Here is a 12,065-nt window from a genome sequence, read left to right on the forward strand (position 1 = left end):
AATTTGATTATTCGCGCCGGTACTACATTAATGAAATACTGACGCAGCACAAACAATCCATTAACAAATTTGTTTCCTTAATCGGATCTGAAAGGGTGGGCAATCGCTCAGTTTCAAAACCCAAATGCGCGGTCAATATCAGCATATCCATTGAAGGATAAAACGCTAAATATTCAGCTGAGGAGGCTTCAATTCTAATTCAGCTTCTTATAAATTCCATTAAAAATAGTACTTGAATTGTTTGTAGATTTTTCAAGTTGAAATTATACCAGTACATATTTCAAGGTGTTGGAGAAGAAGGGTTTAAGGAATGATGAAAGGGTGCAAATTGACTATGCTGAAAGGAATCCATGTTTCTGTTGCTTTGCTTACTCTGGGTTTTGTAATCATAATGCTTTGGCCATGGCAGAATAATCCTTTTTCTTACTACCTTTTTCTTGGCCCAACAAAGTTTTAGACACCCTTCTTCGGGTTTGTTTCCCCCCACTCAACCTATGGCAATTTGCATATCTTCGTGCTTTGATTTTTCCTTGTAAATCTGAATCTTTTCCATGGAGAATGGTTTAGTTGTATAGCTGGTATGAACATTAAAACAGTGTAAATTTAACCTTTTTTGGTCACTGTTTGAGAATAAAAATGGAACATTTAAGTTTGTAACTCATTAGGCGGTTTAAACATGTATGATTTGGATTTAACTAAATGGGTGGATGAGGATGAAATTTCTGTGCCTGTAAATGTAATTTGGAACTGCCCTTTGATATGGAATTGAAAATGCAAAGGCACAAGAGAATGTCCAAAGCAAAGAGTTGGCAAGGTGAAAAATTATATGATGGATGTTTATATTCTGTTGTAAATATTCGATTGAGCTTTCGTATTTTTGTGTAGCATATCATTGTGGCAATTGTTATTCTTGAGAGTCCTTGTTTATATGCTTTTTTGAAGAAGCTAAAGAGAATATGGATCAGAAGAAAAGATTGCTATGCTTGGACAACATCATAGTTTTGGGTAGCAGTCACTTAGTCATCTCTATGAATACGAGTGCAACGTAGCAGAGTCATGATAGTATTTGCTGCTTGATTCTTCTGCATTTCCTTTATCTTTTAATGGGAAAAATCAAACCGAATGCTAATAGAAATTTTTTAAGATGGTGTTGATCCTATTTTGGTGGTAGTTATGAAGTATGTTTCAACTGGGATGAATAAATGATTTAAGGGTATGCTTTGTTAGTTGCCTTTTGGATAAAGGTTGTAAGAGCAGCTAGCAAAACGCCACACTTATGCTGATGGATTAAATTTGATTGGTACATGGACCACAGTTTACTAGATATTAATGTATGGAATATTCGAATTGAACAACATTTTTTAAATTTAGTTTTAAATCATTGACTCTTTAATTTTCTTGTTGCACTTAGACGTTCTTGTGAATGCACCAACTATTTCCAGGAGCTCTAGAGGGCATACAAAGGATGTCAATAAGCCAATTATGAAAAAAGAAGCGCCAATGACAGGAGAACATCGTAGTCCTTCATCAAAAGAATCTGTAACCGCATTCACTTCTGATATTGAAGAGAGTGATGAAGAGGAGTTATCCACCCAAAATGCAGGTTGAGTACGAAATAAACATTTCATTTTAAGTAAATATTCCAACTTTCATTGCGAAAAGTCAACATATTCTTCCCACTAGACTTCTTGTTTTAAGAACTTCGCCAGCCTAAATTTTAACATCAACAGATGACATGGGAATAGAAAGTGTTTGGTTGGAAGCTGAGGCAGGCTGAGTGAAATATTTTTACATGCATTAGGTGATTGTTGTGCTTTAGCTTAGATTAAGAAAATTGCTTTACTGAAAGCCTTTATTAAAATGGTTGAATCCCAAAATCAAATGGTGATCATTGGAAATATGGGTTTTCGATGATTAAGGCGCAGAAAAGTATTCAATTCATGAGAGTTAATTAGCTTATTGGGGTATCTACTTTCTACTGTTTATTGATGCTTTTTGTTTCCTCTTTCTCCCACTTGACCACTTTAATACAGAGTGCAAATAATTAATTACTTATTTGTCAAAGGCTAGTGTTGTTGAGTCGTTGTTAGGATGAGAGTTGATTTGTGTAGTATGTGTGAGTGGATTTAAAAGATTCAGCTTTCAATTCATGCATGATTTCCTGAAATTTTACAGATATTTGATCTAAATCTGCTTACCTGCTACAATTGTGGATCACAGCTACTGAGTAGTGTTAAACATGTGCGCATTAAAGGTTCTTATAAGGGGTATGGTTTCATTAGAGTAAAACGAACCTGTTGCAAATATGAAAAGACTGATAAAGAGTAGGGAAGTTATATTCCTAACATTACTTCTGAGATCCATCAACTGTCAAAAACTTGTCGAGGGATGGAGTTACATAAAAGTTTTTGTACTTTTTGATTGAGCGAGAAAATCTTCTAGCTTTCCCATGTCTAAGAACTTGGATTTTAGAAAGGCACCTGTATGATTTATCACCATGTATTTCTACTTTTTAGTCACTCAGATTGCAACTATGCGAACGATAGATGGGTTGCTGACAGAAGGCGGCCATTGTATTCTGGGTCTGGATGTAAACAGTGGTTATCAGGAATGTGGGCTTGCAGACTAACCCAACGGACAGACTTCTCTTTTAAGGGATACCGATGGCAGCCTAAGAATTGTAAAATGAAAGAGTTTAACCGGTTTTCATTCTTGAGAAGGTATGTCTTGTGTATGGGTTCTTGTTATTGCTTCTTCCTATGCCCTTTCACAACATATCTCTCTTAAAGAGCTTGTCAAACAAAAAAGGAGATTCTTTTGATATACCTTTACTGATATTGGGACTGTAGGCACCCTCCACCGTTTTCCTTTTATACTCGAATGTTTCCTCCCAAAACACAATGCTCTTCTCTCATCTTGCTATCCATTTCCTATTTGGTACTAAACGCATCTCACTATTCACTACTGACCAAGTTCAAGATGTTTTGAAACACGAAGATCAATAAAGATTCGCATCGTTAACACTGTCAGCTGGAAATTCCTCATTTTGTGATGCCTTTTCTTTTGCTACTGTCTTGAATTATTTTTGGAGTTATTTGAAATTTCAGAGTTGAATTTTTTTTAAGTTCTCTTAGTAGGCATTCCTTTTCTATTCTAACCGTGGTTGTATTCTTCAGAATGCGGAATAAAACAATTGCCTTTGTAGGAGACTCATTAGGCAGGCAGCAGTTCCAATCCATGATGTGTATGGTCTCAGGTGGGGAAGAGATGCCTGAGGTTGAAGATGCTGCAAGGGAATATGGACTTGTCAAACCTCGTGGAGCCAAACGTCCTGATGGATGGGTTTATCGTTTTCCAAGTACAAATACCACCATCTTATATTACTGGTCAGCTAGCCTCTCGGACCTAGTGCCTGTTAACAGCATAGACAAAAACTCCGATATTGTCATGCATTTGGACCGTCCACCAGCTTTCCTAAGACGATGCCTTCACCGTTTCGATATATTAGTTCTCAATACAGGTCACCACTGGAATAGTGGGAAGCTTGAACTAAACCGTTGGGTGATGCATGTTAACGGGAAGCCCAATGAGAATAAAGAATTTGAAGATATCAGGAATGCCAAGAATTTTACGGTGCACAGTTTTGTCAGGTGGCTAGATACACAACTTACATCACACCCTCGACTGAAAGTTTTCTTTAGAACAATCTCTCCAAGGCACTATCGTGACGGTTCCTTTAAGTAGAGGTAGCGAGGTCTTGCAAGATGAATCTAACGGTAACGTTATCGAGAGTGCTAGTAGGGGTACGAAGGTAAAGATTTTGGATGTAACTGCAATTTCCGAACTCAGAGATGAAGCTCACGTCTGGTTATGGTATTATGCCAACTCAGCGTACCAGTGATTGCTTGCATTGGTGCTTACCTGGTGTACCCGACACATGGAACGAAATCCTTATTGCACAGATATAGGGCCCTCCATGCATATGGTATGTGTCGCAGCCGTCTTTCGGATGAGTCCGAAATTAGGCTTCGACTTAAATAACTTGGTTAAAGTCGTCATCGATTATTTAAAAAAATATTTAGGCTGATCAGACACCATCTTACCTAATCCGCGTTTTACCAAAAATATGTCGAGTTCGTAAATCGGTTACAGTAAATGAAAGATTAGCACTATTGAATTGCTCTTTCGGTACCATTTTAATTTTTGGTTGCCTTAATCACGATAAGTAGAATTTTATATAATAATTTAAATACGATATGAATTATTTACCTTTGATAAATCGTTTGAAATTTAATTGGGTTCTCTAAAAAATAAAATTAGAGTTAAGAAAGAAAAATACAAAAAATACAAAATTAGAAATAAACAGTGTATTATAGGGAACCTGAATAAAATAAAATAAATAGATTAAATATTAAATATTCAAAAATCTAAATAATAAAATAAAATGATTGGAATAAATGAGAACAAAATAGATGGAATAAGAAAACATAAAATAAACAAAATTACTATGGTAGACAACCTGAAAATAGAAAATATTAGCATAAATTAAATATTTAAATAAACAATGAAATAAAATTGATTAAAAAATAAAATAAACATGAAGTACATTAATTAGGAGAAACAAAATGTAGTAAGGATTAAAATAAAAATCAAACACAACAAACGATAAAAAATAAATAAATAAATAAAAAGGACCAAAATGATTGATGTCGAAAGATGACATGACTAAATCATGAATTAACCCTTAGAAAATCCAAAACACGTCAACTTACAGACAAACAGATGGGTTATTAGCTCATGGGTTTCATTTATAATATATTTAAAGGGGTTTTAACCCCAATATTTGCACAACAACCGTATACCTTTCGAACTTCAACACGAGGGAAAAATGAAAATCTTCGCCCTTTTACCTTCGATTACGTGAGATTGAACTGTTGGATCAAGCTTTAGTTGGAGTATGTCGATCCTTGCGTCGTATCCTGCTGTATGACCGTTTGGATCGATGAACGAAGCTTTCGGCTACCAAACCGTCGTTGAAAGGTAAAATCCATAGTTCCCAGTTTTTTGCTTTTCTCGATCGCTCTTTGGGTTCTTTAACCACGCTCCTTGTTTCTTTTGGGTTTGGGTTGCCAGTTACAGGTGGGTACATCCGATAGACTTGGGTATACAAAAATCCGACCTTCCAATAACTGAAATTCTCGCTCAACGGCATGAGCAGATTGAAGCAGCTTCCCGGGAGGTTTCTTCCTCAAAATGTAGCATTTAACAGTTCCACTTCTATCTTCAACTTCCATCAAATACGTGGGATTCGATTGTCCATGTCCGAAATGAGAGAGATTGAATTTTAAAGGGGAGAGTGGAAACCCGGGACATGAGTTTGGACATAGCGAAGCAAGGCGTTAACATCGAGTTTGTCAACTTCCTGCACTGCCTCCACCACTCTGTTTTTTCATATGTTTCCCCCAGGCTCACCGAATGTCTCCCTCATTTATGGTTGAATGTGGGTTTTTTTGTGATTGGTATTGGGTAAGCTAATATGGTGGGTTGGATTAGGTTATGATAGTGGGTTGTGGTGAACAGTGGGCAGGGTAGGTAATAATTAATAATAATAATAATAATAATATTTTTTAAATCCAGACAAAAATAAGTTTCTACAACTGTCCCTCTTTGTACATTCTTATGTTAACAAGAATAGGACAAAGACGAAAAAGACAACCAGTTTTTGTCCCATTTTTTATTTTGAAGACTTGATATGTTTGAATTGGAGATGACACTTTTATATGTGATGAAGAGTTCGGGTCGTCTAAGGATGATAACACGGTTCCTACGTGATGAGGACGACTGGTTATCTAAAGGATGACACGGCTCCTACGTGATGAGGAGATTGGTTGAGGGATGACACGGTTCTACATGATGAGGACGACAGACCATCTTTAGGGATAATAACACAGTTCCTACGTGATAAGGACAACTGGTTATCAAAGGTTGAAACAGCTTCTACGTGATGAGGAGATCTGGTCGGTGGATGACACGGTTCCAACGTGATAAGGACAACAGGCCATCTTTAAAGATGATAACACGGTTCCTACGTGATGAGGACGGCTGGTTATCTAAGGTTGACACGACTCTTACGTAATGAGGAAATATGGTCGAGGATGACAATGTTTGTTGTGACACTAAGTCGATCCATTGGGCACAATATCCTTCTTCATGAAGTTGAAATCGTGGGTGGCTCATTCATCGTGAAGTTGAGCTTTCAGTTGGATATCCTTCGTTGTGAAGTTGAAATCCAATCTTGTATAATTTTCATCAAATTGGCTTTGAGTTGGATATCATTCGTTGTGAAGTTGAAATCCAAGTAATACTTTACTAAATCGTCTTTGAGTTGGATATCCTTCGTTGTGAAGTTGAAATCCAAGTAATGCTTCACCAAATCATCTTTGAGTTGGATATCCTTCGTTGTGAAGTTGAAATCCAATCTTGTGTAAGTTGCATTACTTCGAGTCTAATATCCTTCGCTGAGAAGTTGAAATTGACTCTAGCATGAATCTGCAAAGTTATACACATATGCGATGCTATGGATGCAATGCTCTTATGTGTACCTAAAATGTATATGCGAAATATGTTATTTTAGGATTTGGAGAGAAATCTCAATCTCTGGTTGTCAATATTGATGACTCTTGATTCTGGAATCTTGAATTTTTTATTCTTGATCTTGGATTCTTCAACATGCTTAAATCCGATGTACAAAATGTCGTTTTTAGTCTTGATTTGGACGATGCCCTTCAAATTTCTCAAGTAGGGTGCATAAGCCTTGACCTAAGACAATTTTTTTCCTTGCCCCATCAAAATTTTGCCCAAAAATTTGGTTTCCTTTTCCCCAGCTTCGATATTGAGCTTTAGAAAGATATATGTTGAATTCCAAGATACTTCTAGAGAACTTATCTTGTTTGAAGATGCTTTTCTTCCTTTGAATTTTCAAAATTTTGAAACATATCAAAAGGAATTTTGAAAATGTTGCCTCCTTCTAAGTTTCACAATTGGGACAAATCATAAAACATGAGTTCATTGGATATCAAAATAATCAATTGCTCTTTTAATCTTTGATAGTTGCAAATCTTTGACAAACATCAAGATCGAAAATGTTGATTTAGAGGTTGGCTACCTAAATTCTAAGGTTTGTCTCATCAATTCGATCACTTTGAAAATCATAACATGCCCCTCTTTCTTGGTTTGACATTTTGATCGAATGTGAACAAAATGTCGCAACTAGCATATTCAATTGCTAGACTCTTTAGAACACTTTTGTTTCAGTTCTCTGAAATCTTCCATTTGTTCAAGCTTCGTAGACTCACCTAGCTAAGGGAGAGCAAAAATATCGATTTAAAAAGGAGATTTCTGAGTGATTATGAGAATTCGACTATAACAAGTGTTCCTCAACTCCCTTAGTCATATTCACCGAAACTCCTTATTTAGTAAATTTAATTTAATTTGCCATTGTTTGACTAGCTGAATTCAACTTTACATATATCTTTTAATTGCCTTTGTTCGACTAGATGAAGGATTCATGTCGTCACAAAGTCTTTGACTTGAAAACCACAGTGGAGAAAACACCGAATTGCCAAGTACCCAATCAATGTCAGGGTTTGAATATAATATATTCATAAAGTCATGGCTTTCGAGTTTCCTCTATAACCAATTGCTTTAGTGGAATAACTCGGTTTTATTGTATAAATGTATATATTTGTTGGGTATACAGATTCTATTTCTTAAGTTTGTCGAGGAGAACTTGTTATAGTCCCGGTGTTTGTTGAAGGTCAGAAAATCTCATCGTTAGAGTTCAATTCCCAAGCAACTGACCTAAACTAGATTCACCTACTTGACCATTCCATCTAAGAATATCATGATCATCATTGAACGTCATTAACAGAAGTAGAAACCAATTAGTTTTATAATTTTGTGTGCTAGTTTCCCCATTTTATCCGCTCCTAACACATACCTGAATACCAAATCCTTGATGGACTCTTCACGAGAAGAGAAAACTATCTAGGTCCCTGTAATAGAAGGGTATATATTCAGGTGTATCTTTTAGATTAGGATCAAGGGGTCCTTGTTTTGTAGGGGTTCAATCATGTCGTTTGTCAAAGATTTATATTCTCAATTATAAAAAAGCTTTTAATTAAGGTGATATTCAAGGAATTCAAGATTAAAATTTCCTCACTGCTCATTTTCTCAGAATGAAGCATTTTATTTAAAATGTTGTGGAAGTGTAAACACAAGTGTGGCTACCATGCCTTCAAGCTTAATGGAATCGAACTCAAAGGTTTTTGTTGACAGATAGCCCTTCTTGCCTTGAGCTATGCTGCGAACAATTCCTTTAAGTGAAGGATGGCTCCCCTTCGCGGGTCTAAGCCGGTCATAATTCTTCAGGTGGTCTGAACCAAGTGAGGTGATCTTTGGATGACTCCTCTTCACGGGAAAGTCATGTGAGATGTTCTTCGAGTGACATTGAAATCTGGCTTGAAAACTTTAACTGGAAATTAGGCATTCGTCGTTGAGTCAAGCTAAAAGATCCACTCTGAATTAACTCTCAAACTTTCCATAGGTCAAGTTGGTTGAGGTGTAACTCCTCACTATGAGTTAAGAAACCACCATCGAATTTTTTTTAAAACTCTTTTAAATCGAGTATTTTCGCCTTGAAGTTGAAACTTGACTCTAAAACTACAAACATTATGTATATGAAAAATGATAAATGTGATGCTCTTAAGTATGTCTAAGATGTAGGCATAATGAATTAGTTTTTGTTTTATTACTCGGACAGAATCTCATTCTTTGTATATTGGTCTTGTCCTTAGAATCAATCATGCCCTTGAATAGATCAATCTTGAACTTTGCGCTTCAATGCCCCACAGTTCTCAGTAGTATGCCCTGAGCTCCCAATATGATAGATGCATATGGCGTTAATATCATGGCCTTCAGGATATGAGGCTTTTCTTGGTTTAGATTGAATTATAATCATAAGATTTCTCTCAAATAGCGTTGGGAGAAATTCCTTATACGTCATTGGAATTGGATTGATGTGAGTCTTTTCACGGAAGACATTATGAGGTCTAGTCCACAGATTAGCTAGATAAGATCCCACGATGTTAATTTCAGCTCTTTTCCTCAATGTCACCTATCTGGCCATTCTTGATAGCTCTTTCGATCATTTCTCCACACATGACGATGTCAGAGAAACTCTTGGTGGAAGTTTCTATCATGTAGTCAATATATGGAGACTTCAATGTATCGATGAATAGAGTGAAGAACTCTTTTACATTCATTGGTGGATGCACTTGAGATGCGATATCCCTCCATCGTAATGCGTACTATCGAAAGCTCTCATCTTTCCTCATCTCCATATTTTACAGAGTGATTCGATTAGGAGTCATATCAATCATGTGCTTGTATTGTCCCAGACAGGCACGAGCCAAATCCTTCCAAGTGCGGATTTGAGCCTGACTAAATTGGTTATACTGCCTTGAAGCGGATCCAATCAAATTGTCTTGGAAGCAGTGGATCAACATCTTATCATTGTTGGTGTATCCAATCATCCTTTGAATAAACATTGTGATATGGGCATTAGAACAACATGGTTCCATCATATTTTCCAAAGTCGGGCATCTTGAATTTGGGTGGAAGCATCATGTCGGGAAGTAAAACTAGTTCAGTTGCATACATTTCATTGTGAGAGTTATGTCCTCTCATTACCTTAAATGTCTTTTTTGCACCATTTTTTTAAATTCTCAAGGATCTCATTCTTGGCTTTTCTTGTTGCCTCAGGAGCATATATGTTATGATCAGTGGCAGAGAAGCCTACTAGGTGACTTAGAAGCTTTATGGGGCGAAATGTGTATAAGTGGATTTGCATGTACACTTACATATTCAGAGGTTCCTCTAGTAGAGGAAATCTTCTCTTTGCCTCTTTCTTGGTTGAGCCTAGCTAGTTTTCTACCACTTGGTCAACTAGGTCTTTTTGGTTTTCCAAGATACGATCCACGATATTCTTTTGTGCCTGCTCCATTTTAGCTTCCCACTCTGCTTGCATCTTTGCAAACTCTCTTCCAACTCTTTTTCAATTTATCAAATTTTGCTTCCATCCTCAATACTGTGTAAATGCAGTTACCGTTAGAAGCACTTCCTCAAAGTTCCCCATAAGGTATGATTAATGCATGTAAAAATGTTTAAATGAATGCTATGCAAAATGCAATGATCCATGAAATATTAGAGGCTTTGATCCAAAAACACGTCTGTTATTATAAATAATCATTATTGGGACAAAAGTGTTATTTCTTAAGAGACAAAAACATCCTAAAGTACATTCTGACTAAGTCTTCTAGACCCAAAACAGGTTGACTAGTCTTCTGCCTTCATCTTTCACCGGTTGAATACCCTGTCGATCCAGTCCGCTTCTCTGGCTAAATCGACCAAGTATTGAGCTGCTCGAATGACTGTATTTCTAGCTTTCACCTTTTACTGAACCTGTTCCCAACGGAAATGCCATTGGATCCCTTATAGAAAGGAACTATGTGAAGTTTATTTGCTTGTTTCTTGAATTTGTCAACAATGGCTTCCAATTTTAGTTATCGTTTTCCATCTTGTTCTTGTTGTCTTTGAAGAACTCTCCAGGCCAGTTACCTTTTTCTCGTCTTACCCCTGCAACCTTTGCCAACCCATTTTTGAAAAGTGGACTTTTGATGTGCTTGGTGTAAATCTCGGTCCATTATGAGCCCTTCACAATGCAGTAGTTGTATATTCTTCGATTGTGGGCACCACGTCTTCTTAGTTGAATGTGACACATAGTTGCCTTGCAGACTGTATTTTTTTCCTTCTGAGTCTTTTCAGACCATAGTCGGACCTCTACGTTTTTCACCTCTTGTATTATAACCCATTTGTCCATTAATGCAAACTATTTATATTTAACGAACACATTTTTGGTGGATTAACACCTCTTTTGAATGATGTAAATGATAAAAAAATGAAAGAGAACAAAAATGAATGGAAATAGTTAGTGAGGTAAGGATAATAATCAAAACAATAATGAAAATAAAAAGTCTTACCCCACATGATATCTACCCCACATGCTTATTATTCCTACCGGACATGATCTCTATCCCGCATGTTAATTTTGAACAAGTCCTAACATCATATCTTTCTAGTTCGCATGCTTTGAACAGAAAGTAAAGCAGGGAATAACTCAAGACATCCTAGGTTTTGAAATAAAGTTTTGGGGTGGGCTCTAACTCCTTGTATTCTCCTGATTTAGGTTCTAAAAAAAGGTACCCGGTTCTCCTTGTCGGTGCGCCCTTGGGCTTGCTAAACCCTTAGTCCTAAGCTCATTACAAGCTTATGTAGACTAAGTTTAACTCGAGAGGATACATTCCCTTATGTCTGTACAGAGAATAAATTCACACGAAGACATAAGGTATATGAATCCCGAAGGTTACTTGCTAGGCCCGTACAAAGAATAAATTCTCACGAAGGCATCACTTTCATCCCCCTTAAAAAGGGTTCAAAGCTCGGGTATAGAGCCTTAGATTGAAAAAAGTTTAATAAGCTGAAACCATTGAAAGAAAACGTCAGTACAACTATTTATTTGAAAAAATAATCAAAGATAAATAATAAGAATCGAATAAATAAATTTAAATTTAAACTTGTTATTTTCGCTTAAAAAGACAACCGAAAATTAATTCTGGCCCGACTCACTTATCTGTCACTAGCAGAGTCGCCAAGCTGTCACATTTGTCTTTCGGGTGAGCCCAGATTGGGCTTCGACTTAAATAAGTTGGTTAGAGTTGCCACCGATCATTTTAAAAAATATTTAGGTTGATCAGACACCATCTTACCTGATCTGTGTTTTACCAGAAATATGTCGGGCTCGGGAGTTGGTTACAGTAAAGGAAGGATTAACACCCTTGAACTGCCCTTTCGGTAACATTTTAATTTATTGATTGTCTTAATCGTGAAAAGTAGAAGTTTAAACAATAATTTAAATACGATATGAATTATTTACCTTTGATAATCAT

General features: G+C 36.5%; 1 pseudogene; it reads left to right on the top strand.

Annotated features, from left to right (window-relative positions):
- Positions 1-262: 262 nt before the first annotated feature.
- Positions 263-3,984, top strand: LOC120122343 (annotated as a pseudogene).
- The last annotated feature ends 8,081 nt before the right edge of the window (positions 3,985-12,065 follow it).

This window comes from Hibiscus syriacus, unplaced genomic scaffold (genome assembly GCF_006381635.1).
Source record: "Hibiscus syriacus cultivar Baekdansim isolate YM2019G1 unplaced genomic scaffold, ASM638163v2 tig00110387_pilon, whole genome shotgun sequence".
Lineage (NCBI taxonomy): Eukaryota > Viridiplantae > Streptophyta > Magnoliopsida > Malvales > Malvaceae > Hibiscus > Hibiscus syriacus.